Source organism: Mobula birostris, chromosome 5 (genome assembly GCF_030028105.1).
Source record: "Mobula birostris isolate sMobBir1 chromosome 5, sMobBir1.hap1, whole genome shotgun sequence".
Classification (NCBI taxonomy): Eukaryota; Metazoa; Chordata; class Chondrichthyes; order Myliobatiformes; family Myliobatidae; genus Mobula; species Mobula birostris.
In genome coordinates, this window is record NC_092374.1 from 123080590 (window position 1) to 123105972 (window position 25383).

General features: G+C 39.7%; 1 long non-coding RNA gene across 1 annotated transcript; it reads left to right on the top strand.

The window, feature by feature from the left end:
• Positions 1-2021: 2021 nt before the first annotated feature.
• LOC140197321 (uncharacterized) lies at positions 2022-25383 on the top strand. Its single transcript, XR_011885910.1, has 4 exons — positions 2022-2252; positions 6242-6388; positions 23864-23979; positions 25014-25383. It is a non-coding gene; the product is annotated as an uncharacterized lncRNA (long non-coding RNA).

Sequence of the window (25383 nt, forward strand, 5' to 3'; positions counted from 1 at the left end):
TTTTTTTACAATAACATGGTTATTTTGGGCAATTAGTGTAATTTGGCCTTTTGAAAAACATTACAAGGCACAAATCAGCTTTATTCAGAGATACTGAGGGAAAGTAATAATCTGAATCAAGAAAAATGAACGAAGTGTGTGTGAATGGATACCATACTGTGCAGTCTTATGATTCAACTAGAAAAGTGCAATGCCAGAAAAATCCATGACAGATCTTGGCCCAGTGTTCTAGTCGCTCTGTCATTTGTAAACCTCAGAAGGTTAAAAAAGATCAACAACGCTCTTGGCTGGACGATAGAGGAGAATAACTTCATGTCAGATCTCTCTCACCAGCCAACACTGCCTAATTTACTCCTAATTTAACTTCGTCAGATTGAAAGAAGAGGGAATAATCTAGGCTTTTAACTTGGTAGTTACCTTAAGCATGGTATTGATCATCAAGATATGAAGCCCCATCAAACCGTGGATGGTATTTCAGGCCAATTTGCTCAACGCTACTGACTGAATGGATTAATATCTAATAGGTGTATTGGCTTACAAGGTAGCCCACTGTAACTTCTGGCAGTGTTTTCCATTGGTCACATATTGGAAATTCTGCCTTTACCTCTGATTCACTGGAGGAGCCATTTTTGCTTCTCATAAACTCGGGCCGTGTCCTGAAAATGGATGGAACAAACCTTTCATGTCAATTTGGAATGGAAAACCAAGGAATTAGTCCAAATCAAACAAGCCTGAGGCAAGAGAAAATGGTTAAGTCAAGGACAAGCTGGAAAGAATAGGAACAAGATCAGAGAAGTGGTCAATAGACTGGTCACAGAGCTGTGCACATATATTTGTAGGATCTTGAAAGTCTGATGCACAATATTAGCCAAAGGGCAAGCAGTACATTTATATACTGTATATCTCTCTATGCAATTTATCAGTGAAATTAACTATTCATAATAAACAAGATAAGGCCTAAATTAAAGTATTTGTATGACCATTGATTATTTCTAAATGCATTTCCATTGCTATCTTGTTTTAGTTATCATATTCCTAATTTTGCACATTATATTGTGTAGAAAAAAATAGTAACAAATCAATTACAAAAACTGCATCAGAAATGAACACTCCCTGGATAAACTATTTGTTAAAGTCCAATTGGAAAAAATCCCTCTTAACAAAAAAACTTACCTTAAGTTAATTGAGAAACTATTTAGGTACATTTTCAAAGCTAATTAGTGATACATATGATACTAAACCCCCAGCTCCTAGAATCTCCTGCTGCTTTACTAGAGGCAGTGATCCAGCAATGAGATTAGTGCCCAGTGTATGACTAAGCTATAGACAACTAGAATGTGAAATGAAATGCCTATCAAGCCCAACCGGAAACACGTGGCTAACATGCTGCATTTGGCAAATTAAAAATGATTGCATGTTCATAATCTGATATTATGTGGAGTTTTAGAGTTAGTTTGAGTATATATGCAAACATATGGAGCTGTTTTATAACATGTTTGCAACAGTGGATCCAGAGCAAGCATACTTTAAACCGTGGCCCTTGATAAAAGTTAGTGCCTTCAGCTGGTTTATGACTTTTGAAAGGGCTCGCCATTAATTCTCAACTCAATATTACTTATTTATTTCAAAGCAGCTTTGAAAATTCTAAATAAATACTTTTGGCTTGGTTCAAGAAAAAAAAAACAAAGTGTATTAATCCCATATTATTTTGCTTTAATGCTAAAAAAACTTTCATCACCACAGCCAAGTTATTTTTAAACTGAACTGGAATTACTCCAGCACTCCCCTTACATTCACACTGGATTAATTATGTAAAGAATACTTGAATGTACATCATTTGGGTTATAACCTTTAAAAACAACATGCTGTTGAAATTCACATTTGGCAGCCATTGCTCCATTTCTCTTGGATTTATGACACCACACCCAAAGTGCAATAAATCCTCTAATAGCCCCTTGGTTTGCAGTTCTACTTTTCAACATTGTGTCTATTTTGTTCTCAGGGGTATATTGTACTGAAGCTCTGTACAAAAGGAGACCAGATGTTATTTGTATCTGGATGGGGCTTAGAGTACAGCATCTGGTGGTTATAAATGTTTATACTGATCGGATATTGTGCAATATTGAGGAGGATTGAGACATCGAGGTGAATGCTGAAGGCGAGTGAGAGTTCAGCGCCGATTGCCTTCCTTTTGATCGCTGCCGGAGAAGGAACCTGTGAGCGGCCTATCGCTGTGTGGCTCGCTGGGTCAGGTGGGTAGGCCTCTCTCCTGCTCTTTTGATGAATATCAGTGATATCGTAGGATGGTGTCGTGAATCTGCATTTACGGATTGGACTAAGGACCATGGATTTTTTCTGACATGGTTTTTATATTCTGTTTTTTTTAATCACCTGTTGCTTTTCTGTTTTGTTGTACAAGGGGAGGGTGTTTGGGGGTTGATGTTCTGTTGTAATCTCTTAGTTTTTTGTGCAGGGGATGAGCTGTTTTTTTGGGGGGTCGATGTTACTATTGTGTTTTGAGCGGGGGAGGGATGCTGTTCTTTTTGTGAGGGCGAGGGGGTGGGTTTGGTGTTTCTCTCTGAATGACTTTCGTGTTCTTTCCTTGTTTCATGGCTATCTGGAGAAGATAAATTTCAGAGTTGTATATGGATTCATGCTTTGATAATAAATGAACCTTTGAACCTTTTAATACCTGCAGCTCAGACATCATCAGTTCTGAACAATGTTAGTGCATCGTCTTGATATTTACTGGTATTTACCTGTGCACACTGGTTTCACTTCATGCCAATAAAAAAAATGATATGAACGCCACATTTAGAGGCTGATCTGACACCTGAAGTCTGATGCAGTAATTGTGCAGTTGCACAGTCTGTCTCCAAATGAACTATTTTCCATCAGATGCTCTGGCGTTTTTTCTCACATCTCAAAGATATACAGTTTAATAGGTTAAGTGGCCACTGGAAATTGTAATAGGATTATTTATTTATTGAGGATTAGATGGGAATTGGATTACAATTAGTTAGTTACTGTCTGTTATGGTGCTGGTGTTTAGGGCAGCAATGAAGGTCCTCCATCTCTGTCTGTCCTTGGCCATCTTCTCTGTTGTGCCCCAAGTGTGCCTCAAGGTCCTCATTTCTGCCTCTATGGTATGGTGCCAAGTTGTCTTTGGTCTCCTATGTTTCCTCCACCCTTTGGAGGTCCAATAAAGTGCTGGCCTGATGTTGGAGTTGGCCCCTCTTCTCATATGTGCCCAATCCATCTCCAACATTTCCTTATGATGATTGTGGCCATGTCCTCACGTTGACACTGAAGGAGTAGGGTGTGGTTGGAGATCTTTATGGGTTAGAAAATATGCAGGATCTTCTGGAGGCTCGTGATGTGGGTTGATAGCAGCTTGGCAGGCCTGTTCTCTGACATGTGCCAGCATTCTGACCTGTACAAGAGTGTGGACAGAACACAGTTTATTGCAGATTTAATGGGCCATATTCCATGCTGTATAATTCTTGACTCTATAAATATGGATGGATTCTGACTGGAAGCCAATGTTCTCACTCTATGTGAATGCAGCCTGAAATAGGAAGCCATTATAGATTTGAAAGGGGTATGGTTTCAAGCCAATACTTGCTGTGGAGTCACTTACATGTCTATATGTACACATGAAAGAGCTATAAAATTCCCCATACTATCAGGTTATCCACGCATTCAGTCTTGCTTAGTCAACATGTGCATACTGATCACTTGAATCCAGACTAGTTTGTCAGCATTTCCCTCCTCATTCTTGTTGTTTATCACTTAGCCATTAAACTGGACACCAATCAGATGGGTTGAATGTGACCTCATGTGCAGCAGCAGGAGAAATGATGATATGAAACTTAGAAACTCAAATATTACAAATGAATTGATTCAAATTCAAGTAACCCATGTGCAATTTGATTTTCAAGTTCATTATATACCATACATTAAGCAGCTACCATCAGGACTTCTGGACAAACTTTAATAAGATAATTTGAACTGGCTTTTTATGGTTGTAATTCTGTGAGGGGTTATTCAAAATCAGAGTCTTATAAAGATCAATTTTAGAATTGCTGATCTTCACAAATTTTATAACTTTAATAATTTTAAACAATGTACATATTCCCTTGTAATGATGATTTCCAGTGGCATTAGTGATAAACTCATCTGTACACACAAGGTAAGTGGACTATATTGTAAACAAAAAGATGTTCAATATTGGCAGGTATGCAGTACCAATATTTTCTTGGGGATGCAGGCTCTATGTAGAAAGTGTTCAGGCTTCTAAATAAGAAAGTGATTCTTGCCTGGAATTCACAAAATATGACCACTCAAAGAACTGTTGCAAGGGTTGAGAAGGTATTAAGTGTGTTGTTAGAATACTGAGACAAATTGCAGTCTATCACATACATGTTGTAAAAAATGTGCTAATATCAATTTAAAACGTTTAAAAAAGTATGCCAGCTTAACTAACACACACAGATGTTGTGGGACTCAGCAGGCCAGGCAGCATCTATGGAAAAAGGTAATCTTTCAATGTTTCGGGGAGGGGAGGAAAAAGTACAAGGCTGTAGGTGATAGGTGAAACCGGGAAGGTGGAGGAGTGAAGTAAAGAGCTGAGAAGTTGATTGCTGAAGCAAATAAAGAGCTAAAGGAGAGGGAATCTGATAGGAGAAGATAGAAGACCATGGAAGAAAGGGAAAGGGGAGGAGAACCAGAGGGAAGTGATGGGCAGGTAAGGAGAATAAGGTGAGAGAAGGAAACAGGAATAGGGAATAGTAAAGTTAAAGTTAAAGTCTGTCCTGAGTCTTATAGGCTCATCAGGCTGGTGCTTACTCTGGTTTCCGTGGCGTGAAGCAACTGTGACTCCATCCCCCCCCCCCCCCCGATAGGATGCTAGTCTATCGCGAGGTTAACCCCCAGCATTTTGCCGGTACCCATTTTCAGCTGGGTGGACTGGAGCAGTGTGTGATTAAGTGCCTTGCTCAAGGACACAACATTCCACCTCGGCTGGGGCTCCAACTCACAACCTTCAGATCTCTTGTCCAACGCCTTAACCACTTGGCCACGCATCACAAAATGGTAAAAGGGAGGGGTCAATTACAGGAAGTTTGAGAAATCAATGTTCATGACATCAGGTTGGAGGCTACCCAGACAGAATATAAGGTGTTGCTCCTTCAACCTGAGCGTGGCCTCATTTATCTAAGTACTCTAAATTGGGAACAAGAGAGTAATTGACCAAGATGAACAGCATTCCTTGTGAAAACAGACTTGTAGGCACTATAGGATACTAAGCTTATATAAAAGGTTTCTGAAGTGAATATGATACATTTTCCAGTTTGTATCTCTGGAGTCAACTGGTACTTTAATTCTTGTACAACATGTCAGAAATCACAATGTAATGTCATACACTAGTTTGTTAGTAAACAGCAACTCAAGATCTCTTGTAAAGTTAATGTTTTGACAAGTAAAATGCAAGACTAAGATTATAAATTCACCTCTTTGAAGCTCTCTTGGCCCAAGTTCAATACCCCGGTGGGTTGGCTGCCTGGAAGCTCACCACTGCTTGTCACTCAGGATGCTGAGTTAGAAATGAAGTCACTCTCCAAATACTTCCTCAGGATGTGATGTGCATATGTTAAAAAGCAACCTGCTGACTTCTTGTAGGTGGCCTTGCCAGCTGCTAAGTAGACCAGATTAAATGCTCTTTCCCAAGCAAGTAAATGACCAAAAGATTGCTAATTACCAGATATTTCTGTACAGGGTATCTGAGAATACTTGATATTGATTGATCATCTTCTGTGTACAGTTAGGTGTTGTCATTTAATGAAACACAAACATGTTTGTACATATGCCTCAGTTCTTCATTGAGTTATGGAGTTACTCAGCACTGAAGTTGACCCTTCGGCCCAACTCATCTATGCCAGCCAAAGTGACTATCTGAACTGGTCCCAATTGCCTGTGTTTGGCCAATATCCCTTTAAAACCTTTCCTATGTGTGCATCAATCTAAATGTTTTTTAAACTCTATAATTGTACCTGCCCATACCACTTCCTTTGCACTTTGTTCCATGTATCCATCATCCTCTGTGTGAAAAACTTGCTTCTTGAGTCCACTTTAGGTTTTAGACGTCCTACTCTGGGAAAAGACTGTGACCTCTTACCTTATCTATACCTCTCATGATTTTGTATATCTTTACAGAGTCATCCCTCAACCTTCTTTTTTCCAGGGAAAACAGCCTCTGCTTTTCTGGTGATTCCTTACAGCCCAAGTCTTCCCATCCCAGCAACATCCTTGTGAACCAGTTCAGTACCATCTCTAACTTAATGACATCCTACCCATGGTAAGGTGATCAGAACTGCATACAATACTCCAGGTATAGTCTCATTAGCATCTTTTTCAACTGTAATGTGGTATCGCAACTCTTGTACTCATTGCTCGACTATGAAGCATGCTATATGCCTTCCACATAACCCTGTATAACTGTGTCACCATTTTCAGGAAACAAGCTACTTGTACTCCTAGGTTTGTGTGTTCAACAGGCCCAGAATGCTGAATGTTCATTTTTCTCCTGAGATGGCGCCTGACCTTCTGAGTTTCTCCAGCATTGTGTGTTGCTCAAAATTTCCAGCATCTGCAGAATACCTTATGACTCCCAGGGCCCTACCACTCTCTGTGTACGTCCTTCCCTGGTTAAACTTCCAAAAAAGCATCACTTCACAGTTAAATTTCTACTTGCCATTTCTTTGCGTACTTTTGCAGTTAATATAGATCTTGTCATAAGTTTAGGTAAATTCCCAAACTGTCCTGTTCACTTTGCTACCAACATTAGTGTCACCTGCAGATTTACTAATCTTGCCAACGACATTCTCATATAAATTGATAATCTATATAATATATTTTGGAAGAGGCTTGAAAAAGCAATGAGTAGTAGATCCAATTCATTTCTAAAATTCCAAAGAGTAAGCACAGTGAAAGAAACAAAGTCAATAATTCAGGTCAAAGAGTTTCTATCAAACTGAGGAAAGGTCATTAACGGAAACATTCCCGCTGTTTGATTCTTTCCATGGTAGCTGCCTGATGTATTGAGTATTCATAGCGTTTGATGCTTTTTATTCAGCTTTCAAGCATTTGCAGGAATTTTGCTTCAGCATTTCTAGAAGAGTACATCTTCACCACAATAATGCTTTGCCACAAAGGAAAGCAATCAGAGACAAAGCTTCTGGACAGTTACCAAAAACCTATCACTTGCAATTCCAGCTGCAGTTTAATTGTTACCCACCACCTGCATAAGAATCCGTGCGAATAAGTTCTTAAATTAATGGAACATTTTCAATGTCACTTAAATTCTAGCATTGATTATGGAGTGCAGATTTTTTTTTCCTGGTGATTAGCAGATTAAAATTCAGCAAATGAAAAGCTCTGGGAAATTGAACTTGTGCCCATCTGTTTCTTCCATGTAAAATGAGTAAAATATTTCTGAACGTTATTTTTGTATCTGCCATGCCTGATCTGGACTGCAAGCGTGTTATTTTCCATGTTGAGTCCTGGTCCTCCAGGGAACCCAATTAAAGCAGGGGAGACTAATATACAGAAGAGCTGTACTGCACCTGGCAAAAGATATTTCCACGAAACGATCTTCAGGGGTACTGAAACCATTTCTAGAATAACACTGATGTATCTAACAGAAAATATGCATCATTGCATAAAATGACTGAACAGAAGGTATTGTTGATAAGGTTAGATGAATTGAGAGAGATAAAGGCTCACATGAAATATAAGCACTCAGAAGTTGGGATAAAATGACCTGTTTTTTTTTCTATAATCTATAGAGTCATAGAATAGGCCCCCTGACTTATCCAGTCTGTGCTGAACTATTATTCTGCCAAGTCCCATCGACCTGCTCCTGGATCAAAGCCTTCCATATACTTCCCATCCATGTACCTACCCAAATTTCTCATAATAGTTGATTTAAGAGAAATTCTATAATTCCATGACATTCAAAGTTCAAGGTAAAAGTTATTATCAAAGTATATATATATCACCATACACAACCCTGAGATTCATTTTCTTCCAAAAGTTATCCACAAATCCTTGACCTCATATACTATTAGAAAAAACATCAGTAGATAATATAACATTTCTATGTGACACTTTTATACCTGGTCTGGAACTTAAGCCTGCTACTAGGATTTTCAGGCAACTCCTTAGCTGCCCCTAATCAACATTATGACTGGAGAATGAGTAAGAAGCAGAGAAGTAGAAGCAGGATTTGGCCATCCATTCCTCCAGACAGCTTCATAGTTGACCTGGCCTAATTCATTTTCCTGTTCAATGCAAATCGACTGGAAAGCTAGGATACAACCATCTGCTGACCCCAGCTTAAGGGCAATTAACTTGAACTTGAGCACAAAAAACGTCCTGTGATGAATGAAAGTCTTCAGCAGACTGTCAGATCACACCAGTAGATCCCAACAGGGTCACTACTGGAGAGGTTAGTTTTACACTTTCTGACCTAGATTTTATCCATTTTGTAATTGGGACTTAAAAGATCAGGGATTTTTTTGTTGTAGGCGTCAATGAGTCCTGAGATCTCTTTACTGTTCATCCATCAAAAATTGGCTTATGTTTAAATTGGATCCACAGTATCAGTGCAAATCATTAGACAACATTTGTTATGTTATAATGCTGGATTCTATTTTAGAAGTGAATAGAAATGGCAGGAAGCTAAAAAGTTGCAGAGAGTACTGGACTCAGCCCAACACACCCTTCCTATCTTTAAAGGTTACTACCCCTCAACCATCAGGCTCTTGAGTAAAAGGGGAGAACTACACTCACCTGCTCTATCATTGAAGTTTTCCTACAACCAATGATCTCACTTTAAGGACTCTATATCTCATTATCTCATGTTATTTATTGCTATTTATTTATATTTGCATTTGCACAGTGTCTTGCCTTCTGCACTCTGGCTGATCTTTCATTGATCCTGTTATAGTCACTATTCTATAGATTTGCTGAGTATGCTCACAAGAAAATGAATTTCAGGGTTGTAGATGGTGATATATATACACACTTTGATAATAAAATTTACTTTGAATTTTGAAAGAATCTGCATGAGGCACTGCCTCAAAATGGCAACATTTATCATCGAAGATCCCCATCATCCAGACCATACCATCTTCTTACAACTACCATCAGGCAGTAAGTATAGAAGCCTGAATTCTCACATCACCAGATTCAAGAAAAACTTCCTTCAGCCATCTGATTCCTAAACCAACCTGCTCAATCCTAATCATGGCCTCATTATGATCATACTGCACTACAATAGAGAGAGTGCCAACTACAATAGTGTTGGCATGTGGCCAAGCGGTTAAGGTGTCAGTCTAGTGATCTGAAGATCGCTAGTTCGAGCCTCAGCTGAGGTAGCATGTTGTGTCCTTGAGCAAGGCACTTAACCACACATTGCTCTGCGATGGCACTGGTGCCAAGCTGTATTGTCCCTAGTGCCCTTCCCTTGGACAACATTGGTGGCGTGGAGAGGGGAGACTTGCAGCATGGGCAACTGCCAGTCTTCCATACAACCTTGCCTGGGCCTGTGCCCTGGAAACCTTCCAAGGGGCATGTCCATGGTCTCACAAGACTAACGGATGCCTATACAATAGAGAGAAAGTCTTCAGATGCTGGAAATCAAAGTAATACACACAAAATGACCCTTCATCAGGACTGCGAAAAAGAGGTGAGAAATCAGAGTAAGTATGTGGAGGGAGGGAGGGGAGGAAAAGTAAAAGGTAGTAGGTGATAGGTGCAATTGGGAGAGTGGGAGGAGTGAAGTAAAGAGTTTTGGAAGTCAATTGGTGAAAGAGATTAAGGGCTGGGAAGGGGGAATCTGATAGGAAAGGACAGAAGGCCATGAATGAAAGGGTAGGGGGAGTTTTGTGCCTGTGATTCTACTGCAAGTTTTTTATCACACCTGTGCTTACTTATACCTATTACCATAAATTCAACTTTGACTATGTTAGTAAGAATTGGCAGAGTCAACTTCTAATTCACAGTAAGCATTAAGCATTGAGTTTATTGTTAAATGAGAAGATCTGATTTCAGAATGATGCAAAAGAGTTTACCCCATTTGAGGCAGTGATGAGCTTAATTACATTCAGGACTCCAGATATCTCAGTAAATGGAGGAATCGTTTATCTATCACTTTTTTTGATCATCTCCTAAAAATATTTTCTTTGAAGGTCTCTTTGTTAGTATCGTGCAGCAGGAAAACTTTGGAGAGAAGTCTTCTCATTCCCTGATACTTTTGAGAAATAATTTTAAGGAACATATTGGATCACAGTGAACCAAAACCGTGAACTTTACTGTTGTTCTATAAAAATGATAGTCCAAACAGGAAGTTGAAAAGTCCAGCAGAACTCACATGTTTAAGGAGATGGAACAGATCCAGACTTTGTAGGAAATTAAACTTCACTAGCTGTGTGGTAATCGCAGAAAAAATAGCGAAGGCATTAATAGAGTAAATAAAATAATACAATATCAAATTTATTAGTAATGTTAATGAAATTGTAATTCTGGCCTGGATTTGGATATCTTGCCTGAAGTCAAGGAACCAGCTGGCACAGTTTCTCAGTTGCCTGAGAGAAGTTGAATCTTCCTGGACATTAGAAATTATTTGTTTTTTTTTAGGATTGATCTTGCATGGAGCTTCACTAAAATTTCAAGTTAATTTTCATATCTAATAACTGTGGAGATAAAATCATTGCCAATGTTGAAACACCCAGCTCAAATATCAGTTGGGACTCTTGTGCCTGTGATTGAATTGAAGTCTCTCTCATCAACAGAACATTAGTGAAGGCAAGTTTCCTCACTCTCCTTCAGCAATATGATTTTAAAGATAAATGCAAGATGTAGTTTAAGACTTGTTCAGAGCTATCATACAAAGGAAGCCTAATCTTTAAGATTCTAACACATAAAAATAATCCAAGTCCATAGACTTCTCACGAGTTTCCATGCAACTTGATATGTTGGTTAAGAAGGCATATGATGTGCTGGCTTTCATTAATCAGGGTATTCAGATCAAGAGGTAATGTTGCAGCTCTGTAAATTCTAGTTAAACCAAACTTAGGGTATTGTGTTCAGTTCTGGCCACTTCACTATAGGAAGGGTATGGAAGCTTTAGAGACAGTACGGAGGAGATTTACCAGAATGCTGTGTGGATTAGTGAACATGTTTTGTGAGGAATGGTTAAGAGAATTAAGGCTTTTCTCTTTGGAGCAACGGAAGATGAGAGGTGACTTAATAGAGATGTGTAAGATTATGAGAGGTGTAGATAAAATGAACACCCAGCACCTTTTTTTCCAGGATATTACTGGTCAATACCAAAGGACATACATCTATGCTGACTGGAGGAAAGTTTAGGGAGATGACAGAGGTAGTATTTTTTTACGCAAAGAGTGGTAGGTGCTTGGAATGTTCTGCCTGGTGTAGTAGGAGAGGTTGTTACAATATGGACTTTAAGATGCTCTTGGGCACATGATTATAAGAAAAATGGAAGGCTTTAGACTGTGTAGGAGGGCAGGGTTAGATTGGTCATAGAGGAGGTTTAGAAAGGTCAGCATAACAACATGTGGTGAAGAGGACTATTCTATACTGTTCTATTTCAGTATGAAGATGTTTAAATCAATATTGTGCTCATTTGCTAAAATGTAAGAGAATATGAATTAGTAGCTCTGAAGATGGGTCTCAGCCTGAAATATCAACTATTTATTCACTTCCATAGGTGCTGCCTGACCTGCTGAGTTCCTTCCGCATGTTGAGTGTGTTGCTTTGAACAAGTAGTAGTAGTAGTCCAGCTAGCCCTTCAAGCCTGCTCCACTGTTCATCAAGGTCGTGGCCATCTTCGACCTCAGCTCTGTTTTCCTTTGTTATCCCTCTATCTTTTTATTTCCTTAATATCCAGATATCTATTGAAATTTGGATTACTTCAAAGCTGAGCCTTCTGCAGTCGACTGGTATTGAAAGTATCAAACATTCACTACATCTCAGTTGTAAAATTTCTTCTCATTATTTTCCTAAATGTTCCACCCTATATTCTAAGAAATTATCCTTTGGTTTTAGACCCTTTGCCAGGTGAACCATTTTCTAGCCTCCTAACCCTGTAAGGAATGTGTAAGTCTCAATGAGATTGTCTTGTATTCATCTAGATTGGAGGGAATACAGACTCCCCAGGAGCACAAGAGAAGTTCACTAGAACTGCCAGTTCCGGTGAACCTTTCTTGCACTCCCACTATGACATGTAAATCCTGTGTGAGGTAATGAGAATAAAATTGTATGCTGTACAGTACTGTGTAAAAGTCTTAAGTATATATATACTGTATGTAGCTAAGGTGCCTAAGACTTTTACACAGTACGTTATTTTACGGTATTTATCAATGTAAAGTGGGGAGCATGTTTTTAAATCTTGCAAAAAATGTTGGAAGTGGTGGAGCACTGCAGAAAGGTTTTTTGTGGCATCAGTACAGTACAATACATAAAATTACTGTAGTACTGTGCAAAAGTCGTAGGCACACTATATATTATATATATGAGTAGAGAGCTGTACTGTATTTATCAACGTAGAGAAGGTAGTGTATTAGTAAATCTTGTGAAAGCAAAGAATATTGGGAATGGTGAGGATGGAGCACTGCAGGAGGGGTGTGAGACAGGTGGCAGAGCAAGAGTGCCGGGGCGGAAGGTGACGCAGGCACACCCAGCCCTGAGACACCAGGCAAGGTAACTTTATTCCAAACAATTGGTTTATTGATCAGTACAGAACGTCTCTCTTGTCCTTCTCTTCTCCCTTCCCCTTTTCCCAACCATGATTCCCCTCTCCCTGCCCCCTTCCCACTCTCTGTGCACAATAGAGACCCATATCAGAATCAGGTACTATTACTCATATATGTCATGAAATTTGTTTTTTTGTGTGCAGCAGCAATACAGTGCAATACATAAAATTAATACAGTACTGTGCAAAGGTCTGTCTCCTCACTTGTGTCTCATTTTGTATCCTCAGTACACACAGAAAAACAAAATTTAATCCCTTTCATCAAATTGTTTAGATGGGTTGTGAATAGCTGGAGGCCAAGCATTAATCCCCGCAGTACCATACTAATAATACTATGCCAACCCAAGAAAAATACATTTATCCCATTTTGCTTTTTGTCTATTACCTAGATCTCAACCCATGTCTAAACATTACTCCCTATTCCATATGTTCTAAATTCATTGGCCATTTTCCTTTGAGGAGACAGGGTCCTACCTTGTGACTGCCTGCTTCTTGATATCGAGTGCCAGCCTTTCCCGCAAAGAAGAAGGGACTGTACTCATTAGTGCTAACCTGATGAGGTATTTTCAGGGAGTGCTTGTTGTGGTGGCAAAGTGTTGCTGGTGTGTGAGAGATGACACATGTGTGAAAGGTAAGGGAAGTGATAATGAGGATAGAACAGGTGTCACAGATAATGCATAGCTTGGCAGAGAATAATGAGATTTATGAGTCAGGTGTCTTGCTTTAATAGTCATTAAGAGGTCATTGAATCAACCACATTGCATCCAGGTTCTTGGAATGATGCCGTTGGCTCTCACTATTCTGCCACTGTTGCTATAAAGCTGAGCAGAGGAGTGCTTTCTAAAGGGTAGAGAAATGAAGTTCTGCCTGTTGACCCCTTTCTTCAGTCCCTTCAGAGGAGCAATCAAGTATGAGTATTCCCCTTGCTGCCATTTCAAGCTTATCTCTTGGATCTTTTGATTGTCTTTAATTAATGCTAGCAATCTTTTCCTAACCACTGCCCGTCATCATTTATGGTAACATATTTCATCGTGAAAAATATGTTACCTTAAATGAAAATGGGAAGTGAAGAAATATGTTCTTCCTATAACATGAGAAAGTCTGTAGATGCTGGAAATCCAAAACAACTCATAAAAAATGCTGGTGGAAGAGAACAAACAGTTGATGTTTTGGACTGAGATGTTTCTTCAGGACCGGAAAGGAAGGGGGAAGATGCCAGAAAGTAAAGGGTTGGGGAGGGGAAGGAGGCTCACTAGAAGATGATAGGTGAAGCCAGGTTGGTGGGAAAGGTAAAGGGTTGGAGAGGAAGGAATCTGCTAGGAGAGGAGAGTGGACCATAGGAGAAAGGGAAGGAGGAGGGAGCCCAGGGAGAAGTGATAGGCAGCAGAGAAGAGGTAAGTAGCCAGAATGGGAAATAGAGGAAGAGGGAGAGGAAGGGATTTTTTTTACCAGGAGGATGAAAAGACATATTGTGTCTGCATTGTCCCCAAGCCAAAATTAATAGATCCAACAAAATTATTCTGTCTGTTATTTTAAATATAAATAAATTCAGACCCCATAAAAAACCTGAACATGAAAATCCAAGGTCTCAACAGTAACTCGCATTAATATGCTACCATAAAGCAATAAAATGCTCCAGAATGCTTAATTGATACACATTCAAACAAAAAAAAATGAAATGTAGGTCAAACAGGGAGACATAAGGACATATAGTGTGACCAAATGGCAAAGAGAGGATCTTATAAGTGGAGAGCAAAAACAGAGGAGAAGGGCTTCAGGAAAGAGCTCGGAACTGTAAGCAGCTTCATCATTGAGTTCCGCACTGGTGGACCAGTTACAAACTGGAACAAATACTGGAACTATCGCTTCTCAGCCTTTTGGCTAAGATCAACTGGGTAAATACTGGAACAGATAGTTGCAGAATCACAAAGGCTGCAAAGGAAGGGTAGGCCAAAGTAAGATTTGAAAAAACTCACTGCTCTGGAAGCACTGATGAGGTCAGTGAGCAAGAGTGGAAGGAAGGGTGAATGGAATGTGAGATTTATTGGAATAAATGCTGCAGAAATTTGGAAAACCTTAGGTTTTTAGAAGATCATTGGACAACCAGGAGAGGGTGAGATAGTCAAATCTAAGGCTGTTGAAGCATAAATTAGAAACTTATGCATTCAAGGTCTGGAAGAATTGAAAGTGAACAACATTTTAGAGTCAGAGGTAGGTGCTCTTATTAATGAGGAGACACAAGAGACTGTAGATACTGGAACCACAAACAATGTGCAGGAGGGTGGGTCCAGCAGCATCCCATGGAGTGGGGGGGGGGGGGAGGAGTTGCTGGCGTTTCAGGTTGAAGTCCTGCTTCTTACTAGTGAATTAGTCTGAAGCTCATTCTGGGATTAAACTCAACACCAAGACTGCAAGCAATCATACTCAAATTCAGATATAAGAGACCATAAGGGCATAAAACGTTGGAGGAGAATTAGGCCATCAAGAAAAGATAAAGGGGCCCATGAAGACCCCATTTTAAGAGAGAGAGAGGGAGAGCCATGTCAACTAAATTTGTCTTGAACTTAATTTGCAAAGAAATGTGAAAAATTGCTTGTCTCTGAAGTGAGTGAGGAGTTCTGCATTACTTTGGACATCACTGTTGTGTTTTATTCCCCAGATAACTCCCCCACCCCCAGCTGTAGCTGACTAGCTCCAGCCCAGCAGCGTAAGTGGTGGCTTAGACACTGCACAGGCCTGCAAATCTTCTCTTGGCACCGAGTCATGAATTATAACCAGCATCCAACCAACCAACAGTAGTTTGCAGAGCCCGGAAGAGCTATAGGATCCTGAACTGCAGAAAACAGCTGCCATGGGGTTTAAGCAGCTAAAGAATGCAGCATTAATTGGTGTTAATGGGACTCTAAAGTCTAGGAACCATCAGCAGCCCATAAACACTGATTTGACCAGGTGAAAATCAGTCCCACAGCCTGTGATACTGAGTCAACCAGCAATATCATAAAAATTTAACCAAATGCTTAAACATAAAATTTAGCTTCATTTTTGTTACTTTAAATTTAATTTTAATCTTAAAATGACTATATATAGATGTAAAATAAAACAGTTCACCTCTGTCCATTGTGATGGCTGATTCTCTTCTTTCTGTTTTCCTTCTGTTTTCCCAGACGCATTATGGGGGTTGACTCTCTGCAGAGCCCTTCTCACATCTGCTGCTGTTGCAGACAGTTCCTACTCACCTCGGAGGGGGTTAGCTTTCGTGGCTGACATTGCCTCGAAGTGTATGTAGAAGTTGTTTAGAGCATCAGAGCAGTAGTTGTCGCTGGTATAGTCGGTGCTGTTTTTTCCTTGCATCATCAGTAATGCCCTTGGTGCCCAGCCACACATGCTGGGGATCGTTAGCGGACAGGTTTTCCTGAATTTTTTTGTGTCGAGGGGGTCTTTTCCCTCTTTATGCCTAAGATGAGGTTTATCCTTGCTGCTCCAAGAGCTGTTCTGTCTCCAGCCTTGAAGGCAGTGTCCCAGGCTTTAGTAGGGACAGCATCTCTGTGTTCAGCCAGGGCTTCTGGTTGGCCATGAGATGGCTGTTCCTGTGGTACCAACGTCATCTACAGACGTAGCTGGTGAAGTTCCTCCCCATGCTTTGTTTGGCACATCGGGTGGTAACCTTGCCATTTCCTCAGCATTTGTCTGTTTTACATGGCCGAGTTGCTAGCTCAATGCACAACCCAGCATGAATGGAAACAAAGAGCCGGGACCTCTTGTTCCGAAATCTGGGTGCGGATACCACTACACCACTGGCACAGACAAGTAGCCAGTGACAGGTGAGTCATATTCCACGAGGTCTGTGTCTTCTCTGTTTGTGGCAGCCTCCTTGAACATCTGCCAGTTGGTCCATTCAAAGCAGTCCTGAAGCATAAAGATTACCTCATTAGATTCCACCTAGGTCAACCACGACTATTCTTCCTGGCTCCACAGCAAATTTCCAAAATAATAATAAAAACAACATGCACACTCATCACAGACCGACCTCCAGGGTATCTTTGTGCTGTGATTGGGTTCAATTAGTATTCCAGAAGGTCAATATCACCTGGACAAAACCTCCTCCTCTGTTGACTTACCAGTGACCACCTTACTTATTCTTTTTGCTAAAGACAAAATGTGGAGTATGTACCATCTGCAAAATGCACCTGATTAACTCCGCTAAACACCTTCCAAACTTGTGATTTCTACAATTCAAATAGACAAGGACACTGAGCCCATGAGTACATCACCACTTGAAACTTCTGTTCCACGTCATCACATTCACCTGCAAATATGCCCACTAATCTGCTGCTCGTTACATTGCTGGTATTTAGGGCAGTACTGAAGGTCTTCCATCTCTGGCGGTGTTTAGGGCTTCTTTCATCATGTCAGTACATTCCTCTCGGCTTTCACTACCGTCAGCCATACAAGTCCCGGGTGGAGACTCAGGATACTGTTGCACACAGATAGAAAGATTCTTCATTGCTGTTTCTGTAACAGTTTTGTCTGACTAGTCAGGGTTATTAATCCTGAGCTGAACCCCAAACCTGGAGGACCATGGATCACTCTTAGTCTGGCCTCGAACCTTTGACCGATTGGCATGGCTGACTCTACTAAGAAACCAAAGCATAAAGCACTGACACCAGCCAACATAGCTCTCCAGACCATTGAGGCCTGCAAGCCTCCAAACACTATAGCAAGGTCGTGGTCCTCTCGGAAGTGGAAATATATAGTTGGCCACAAAACAACAAATTTCATGACATAGTTCAGTGATAATAAAGCTAAATCTGATAAATCAGATACATTGCATCTGATACACAACATTCACAAGAAAAAAATAATTATACATAAATCATGATTCTTTATTGCTGGACTTTAATCTTTGAACTCCCTACCCAACAGCATTGTGGGAATGTCAACACGGGAGTGTAGTGATTCAAGACAGCAGCTCATCACCACTTTATCAATGGTAGTTAGGTATAAGCGATAAATGCTAGCCTTCCCAACAAAACATGCATCCCAAAAACTGAATAAATAAATCAAAACTTTCTTGAGGCAGCAAGGGCATTTCAGCACAATTGGTTGTCAAGTACACTGACAAATAGTCCAAATCAATTTTGAGTTGGACAGTTCTCAAGTATCCAGTTACTGGATCTCATTGAACAACTTCATGGTTGCCAACAGGTGAAATGAATCTAATTTATACTCAGATCTAATGTCCGTTCCAAGACAATCTTGTACTTCTCTGACTTCCTTGCCCTTCAGACCTAGCTTTGAGAACTAAAATAACTACAAAAGCTGCTTTACTTTTGCTTTTTAACTTCTGGGTCAGTAAATATTTAAATTGTCATTTCATGGTTTTTTTCCCCATTCTTACATCCAACTTTACATATAAACTGATGCTAAAAAATATTAGATGAAATATGGTTCATGAATCTACAGTGAGTTGTGGACTCAGCCCAGCACATTATGGAAATGAGGCTCCCCTCCGCTGGCTCTCTTTAAGTTTCTCATTGCCTCTGTAAAGCAGCCAGCATAACCAAAGACCCCCATCCCCGCCAGATGTTCTCTCTTCTTCCCTCTCACGGCAGACTGAAAATACAAATTCATTAACGCACCTACTGTCAGGCTCAAGGCCAGATTCAACCCTGTTATTGTAAGACTATTGAATGCCTTCCTAGTATAAGGCACCCTTGACCTCATTATGATCTTGCTCCTTATTGTCTTCTTGTACTGCAGTTTCTCTGTAGTTGTATTCTGCATTCTGTTGTTTACCTTGTACTGCCTCGAATCACTGTGTAATACCTTGATCTGTGAGAACAATATATAAGGCATGCTTTACACTATACCTTGGCCTTTGTTACAATACTAAGCCAATACCAATTCCATTTCCAATTCTAAGCAGACACCATGAGTGGCAACTCCAGGTCAAAGGTAATATAAATAAATGGTTACTTTGCTTAAATTTATCATTGGTGTGGGTTATCTATTTCAGGTTATGTATAACTATTTATGAACTTTGCCACGTAACATTATTTTTGCTGTGATACAGCACAGGATAGGCCCTTCCAGCTCCTCGAATAATGTCACACAGCAATCCCCCAATTTAATCCCAGCCTAATCACAGGACAATTTACAATGACCAATTAACTGACCAACCAGTACATCTTTGGATTGTAGGAGAAAACCTGAGCACCCAATGGAAACCCAGACAGTTGCAGGGAGAACATACAAACTCCTTACAGACAGCGGCGAAAATGAACCTGTAAATCATTGTGCTGACCATTATGTTACCTTGCCTCCTATGTCATAAATTATTTAATCAAATGATAATTTTCCAAAAATGCAGAAAGGTAAAAATTATGATTTTACCAAATTTTTAAAAAGTATGACCTTTTCCATATTTTTATGGATGTGTGACTAATTTCTGAAGGAGAAATAGAAATATTTTTGAAACTTCCAGACCTGCAATTATGCAAACACTCATTAAGACTTTATTTCATTAAAAAAAATCACCACCTCAGTTCTGTAAACTTTACTAGAAGACTTACTTGATATCCAATGATATACTAAAGTCTAGTATATCATACTGGGATCTACAGACCCCTTGCTTAATATTGTTGGTCCATGTTATAATGAAGGTTCGAGACCAGGAATGTACAAACTATACCAAGTTCGCAACAGAGGTAGCTCCACCAGCCTCTTTCACAAACATCCCATGTCCGAACTATGCCACCATCAGAATTATAGTCCATTAGTTAATAAATGTGTGAAAATAATTTCTGCAATGCAAAGTATTTCAAGTATATCTATGTGAATGAAGGAGTTTTTTCTGTTCTCAACATAACACAAAGTATCAAAAGAAACCATTAGAACCTTTCAAAGCTTAGGATCTCTCGAAATAGTTGACAATCAGGTTGTGGTTTACTTTGAATGTTAACCATGGTTGTGATGTAGGAAACTCAGAATTCAATTTATACACAGCAAGCTCCAGCAAGCCACTGTATGGTAAGGACCGTAAACACGAGAAAGTCTGCAGAGGCTGGAAATCCAAAGCAACAGACAGAAAATGCTGGAGGAGCTCAGCAGGTCAGGCTGCGCCTATGGAAATGAAGCACAAATATCAGAAAATCTACAGATACTGGAAATCCAAAGCAACAAAACAAAATGCTGTAGGAACTCATTGGCTAGGCATCATCTATGAGAATGAAAAAAACAGTTGTGTTTCAGGCCGAGGCCCTTTTTCAGGACTGATATAAGGACCATATAATTTCATGGGTTTGCTAGCTAAGTGTAACAGCATTTCCTATTTTGTAGATAAGTTAATAATACCTTTTGATAAAAGTTCGTAAAACTGTCAAGTAAAATTCCTTTTCCTTCTTTCAGGTACTGCCCAAGTTTTACAGTCACCTCAGAGAGCCATTTAAAAAAAAATATATCACATCAGATGTTGGAGCTACTGACGGTTCAATGCAAATTTAATGCTGCACATAAAAGTCAGCTTGAATTTTTGCACTCACAACTCTAAAATAGGGTTTAGACTCACAACTTCTGATACTGGAACAAAAGCACCAGTAACTGAGTCACATCTTGTCACTATTATTCCTTGGATAGCACTAATGTAATAATATTTCTATTATAATTTGATTGGGACATCATCTTATTGTCATATCGTAAAATGTCTTCATTGTTAGTATTACAATTTTCAATGGCAATATTGTTGAGGAAAGGGAACAAAAATATATCAGAAGAGAAAACGTGAATTCATTTTACATTATGAAGATAAACCTCTGAGACATCCTAATTACTTCCAAGGTGAAGCTCAATGAATTTTTTCAGCATCAAAGCTGGAATTGCAATTATGTAAAACCATGAAGAGCATAAAATGTATATCTCTTGCACCAATTGCATTTCCTGAAAACAATCTAGACAATAAAGATCCAACAGAGTCACTTACTGTTCAGATGAAGGAGAAAAAAAGACAGCCTTTTTATATTAGCCTTCCAAATTTAAATCAATTATTAGTGACTTGTTCCTGTTCTCTAGAGTATATTAATTTGAAATGATACTCGAAAATATCCAATGGAAATTGGTGGACGTATTGCATTGTTTACAGACTCCGTAGTATTAGCTAACAAAATGCAAGCAAAGTTGAGGACCATTCACCTCCTTGGTACCGTAGTGAATGAATACTAGGGATTTGGGTTCAATTCCTGCTGCTGTCTGTAAAGAGTTTGTATGTTCTCCCCGTGACCACATGGGCTTCCTCCCACAATCCAAAGACCTACCGGGGTATGGGAGTCAATTCTAAATTGTTCCATGATTCGACTAGGGTTAAATTGGGAGGTTGCGCAGCAGCTTTAAAGGCCAGAATGATCTATTCTGCGCTATATCTCAGTCAACTTAGGTTTTAGTCTGGTACAGGCCACCTTCAGGTTAAGAATGCCTGACCCATGAACAGATATTTATTACATCATTCTCACAATCCTGATGGAGAAGTTATCCTGGGCCTCTGTACCTCCCTCTGCAATTGGAAGCATGACTTCCTAATCGGAAGACCACAATCTGCGCGGATTGTTGACAATATCTCCTCCTCACTGACGATTAACACTAGCGCACCTCAGGGGTGTGTGCTTAGCCCACTGCTCTACTCTCTATATACACATGACTGTGTGGCTAGGCGTAGCTCAAATACCATGCGTAAATTTGCTGGTGATACAACCATTGTTGGTAGAATCTCAGATGGAGATGAGAGGGCATACTGTAGCAGGGTATACCAGCTAGCTGAGTGGTGTCACAGCAACAGATTTGCACTCAACATCAGTAAGATGAAATATCTGATTGTTAACTTCAGGAAGGGTAAGACGAAGGAACACATACCAGGAGGGATCAGAAGTGGAGAGAGTGAGCAGTTGCAAGTTCCTGGGTGTCAAAGTTTCTGAGGATCTAACCTGGTCCCAACATATCAATGCAGCTATAAAGGAGGCAAGACAGCTACTATACTTCATTAGCAGTTTGAAGAGATTTGGCATGTCAACAAATACACTCAAAAACTTCTACAGATGTACCGTGGAGAGCATTCTGACAGGCTGCATCACTGTCTGGTAAGGGGGTGGGGGCTACTGCACAGGGTGAAAGAAGCTGCAAAGGGTTGTAAATTTATACAGCCCCATCTTGTTACTAGCCTACAAAGTACCCATAGCATCTTAAGGAGCAGAGTCTCAAAAAGGCAGTGTCCATTTTTAAGGACTTCCAGCACCTAGGACATGCCCTTTTCTCACTGTTACCATCAGGTGGGAGGTACAGAAGCCTGAAAACACACACTCAGTGATTCAAGAACAGCTTCTTCCCCTCTGCCATCTAATTCATAAATGGACATTGAACCCATGAACACTACCTGACTTTTAAAATATATATTATTTCTGTTCTTTTACACGATTTTAATCTATTTAATATACATACTGTAATTGATTTATTTTTTTCATTTATTACGATGATTTGTTTCCTCTTCTTCTATATTATGTATTGCATTGGACTGCCGCTGCTAAGTTAACAAATTTCATGGCACAATCGGTGATAATAAACCAGATTCTGAAAAGTGCAACATTCTGATTTGATGGAGACAGACGTGACAGCACGGAGGAACATCTGGAGAAATTTCTGAAATGCCGGTTCGCTGCCGCTGCTACTGTGCGATCAAGAATCTCCGGAGGGGAGGCCCCAAAGTCCCCGGCTTTGCCTGCTGCTGGCGACTGAGGCTGAGGTCGAAGCATTCGGATAGAGTTGCTGCTCGGTACTCGGTGTCAGAGGGCTGATCAGAGCTCGAAGTTTTCGGACGACTCAGAGTCGGACTGTGGTCGGGCATGGCAAGGAGAGTTTTCTTCCGTTACCCGTCTGCATGAGATGTAGGACTTTCGAGAGACTTTGAACTTTTTTACTGTGCCATGGCCTGTTCTTCATCAAGTTGTGGTATTGTTGCACTGTTAACATATGTGTAACTATATGTTATAATTATGTGGTTTTTGTTAGTTTTTCAGTCTTGGTCCGTCCTGTGTTTCTGTGATATCACACCGGAGGAATATTGTATCATTTCTTAATGCATGCATTACTAAATGACAATAAAAGAGGACTGCGTGTCCTCATAATCTAATCTAATCTGATCTAATCTACTATGAATGACAGAACTAGTTTTGTTCCTCATTCTACTTTTAATAATCATTCTTTCTCATCAGTCTAATGTGCTTTTGATGCCTTTCATTAAATTGTGGAGCAGCAATTCCTATATTGAGCAACCTTTCAACCTATGGACAACTTATGGACAAAATTGACTCATGAATGCCTGTAAAATGGAACCTGTTTGCTACCCAGAAATGGATCTTGGGTAGTCTTTGAATTGTCTTTGAATAGTTGCAGCTGGATCTAAGTGCCTTATGACGGATGGAAAACAATATCCACCTTTATTCCCTAACAAATAACGTCTGCACTTAGAATGATTGTCTGTGTTGCAATCTATACACATAAAGCAATCTGTAAAAATTTTACACCATATGTGAAAAAAACAGCCTTTTGCATGGTATGCAAAAGGGTTGCTATGATCTTTTTTTCTTGGGAGATGGTCAAAGGATTGTTTTTATTTTCAAAGCGTTAGTCCATGTTTCATATGATTAGCTAATATGTCTCCTTTAGTTTATTTTCAAGTTAGATCTTTGGCATTTAAGATATTCAAAACATTACAGGCCTATATAATTGGACATAAACGTGGCTGGGCTCAGTAAATTAAAGAGAAGAAAAAGTATGGAGAGCTTAGTAGGAAGACATTTTCTATCAATGCAAGACTGAACTTGTGAGTAGGCTTACAATGTCCATATACTTATTAAAAGTATTCCATAACAGATGCTACTAAGTTAGCCGGTGGAAGCATGACAATTCTGTAATATAATTGCTGTCATGACACAGAATATATTTTGCTGTCAGTGAGGCTAATGGCACTCTTCTTTATTTTCAAAGGTTTGAAGAGACAGATTTAAACTGAAATATCTACAGAAGACCCTCCCAAGTCCAGGACATCTTTTTAACAATGAGTCAGGCAGCTTGCCTCACTTCAAAGGAAATTTATTATCAAAGTATGTATATATCACCATATACTAGCCTGAGATTCATTTTTTTGCAGGCATTCTTGCACCAACCTTGATAGCTGGGCTCTGCAGAGAGTGGTATGAATAGCCCAGCACATCTGCAGATGTGAACTTCCCTCCATTGAGGACACTTACAGCGGTAGGTGTGGAAAGAAGGCCTGGAGATCACTGGGGACACCAGTCACCCCAACCAGAAACTGCTTCAGCTACTTCTCTCTGGCAAACGGTATCGCAGCATTAAAGCCAGGACCAACAGGCTGTGGGACAGTTTTTTTTTCTACAAGCCATTAGACTTTTAAATTCACATATCTGTACATTGCAATGGGGTCATAATGCAAAGATTTTTACTCCCTCACATTGTGGGATGGATGTAAGATTTAAATAAATTCTAAATACTAAATTTCACGGTAGAACAAAGAAATACAAGAAAATCAGTGAAAAACTACACGAGGACTGACAAGCAAACAATTTTTAAAAGAAGACAACTATGTAAATACAACAATAAATAAGTAAATAAATAAATAATACTAAGAATATGATTTGTAGAGTTCTTGAAAACTAGTCCATTGGCGTGGAATCAGTTCAGTGATGAGGTGAGTGAAGTTATCCATACTGGTTCAGGAGCCTGGTGGCTGAAAGGGAGTAACTGTTCTTGAACCTGGTGGTATGGGACCTAAGGCTCCTGTATCTCCTTCGTGATAGCTGCAGCAAGAGGGCATGGCCTGGACTGAGGGGTCCTCGATGATGAATTCTGCTTTTTTTGTGACAGCACTCTTTTTGGATGTGCTCGGTAGAGGGGAAGGCTATTCTTGCGATAAAAGGTGTGAAGCTGGTGCACTAATTTCAAGGGTAAGAAATAAACATTCCACACATTCAATAACTACGGTATTTACAAGTACCTTTTTTTTAGTAAAGTGTCTAAAATTTGGTATCATCAATCAATTTTTATTCCACTTATAGTCTCTTATTCATTCATAAGTTAATTGTCTTGTGTAATTATATATGTTTATTTATTTATTTAGAGATACAACGTGAAACAGGCCCTCCCTGGCTCAATGAACCGCACTGCCCAGCAACCCACCGAATTAAACCTAGCCTAATCAGAGGACAGTTAACAATGACCATTTAACCTACTAACCAGTAAGTCTTTTGACTGTAGAAGGAAACCACAGCATCTGGAAGAAATTCACTCACTTATGGGAAGGACATACAAACATCTTTCAGAGGACGCCGGAAATGAACCCCTCAGCTGTAAGAGTGTTGGGCTTAATACTATGCTACCGTGGTGCCCTTTATATTTTTGACACTTATCTTATGCCAATTTTTTTGCCAAACTTTATCTTAAACTGTTTTGATATAGAATTCTACCCTTTGTAATTTGTAGAAACAAAA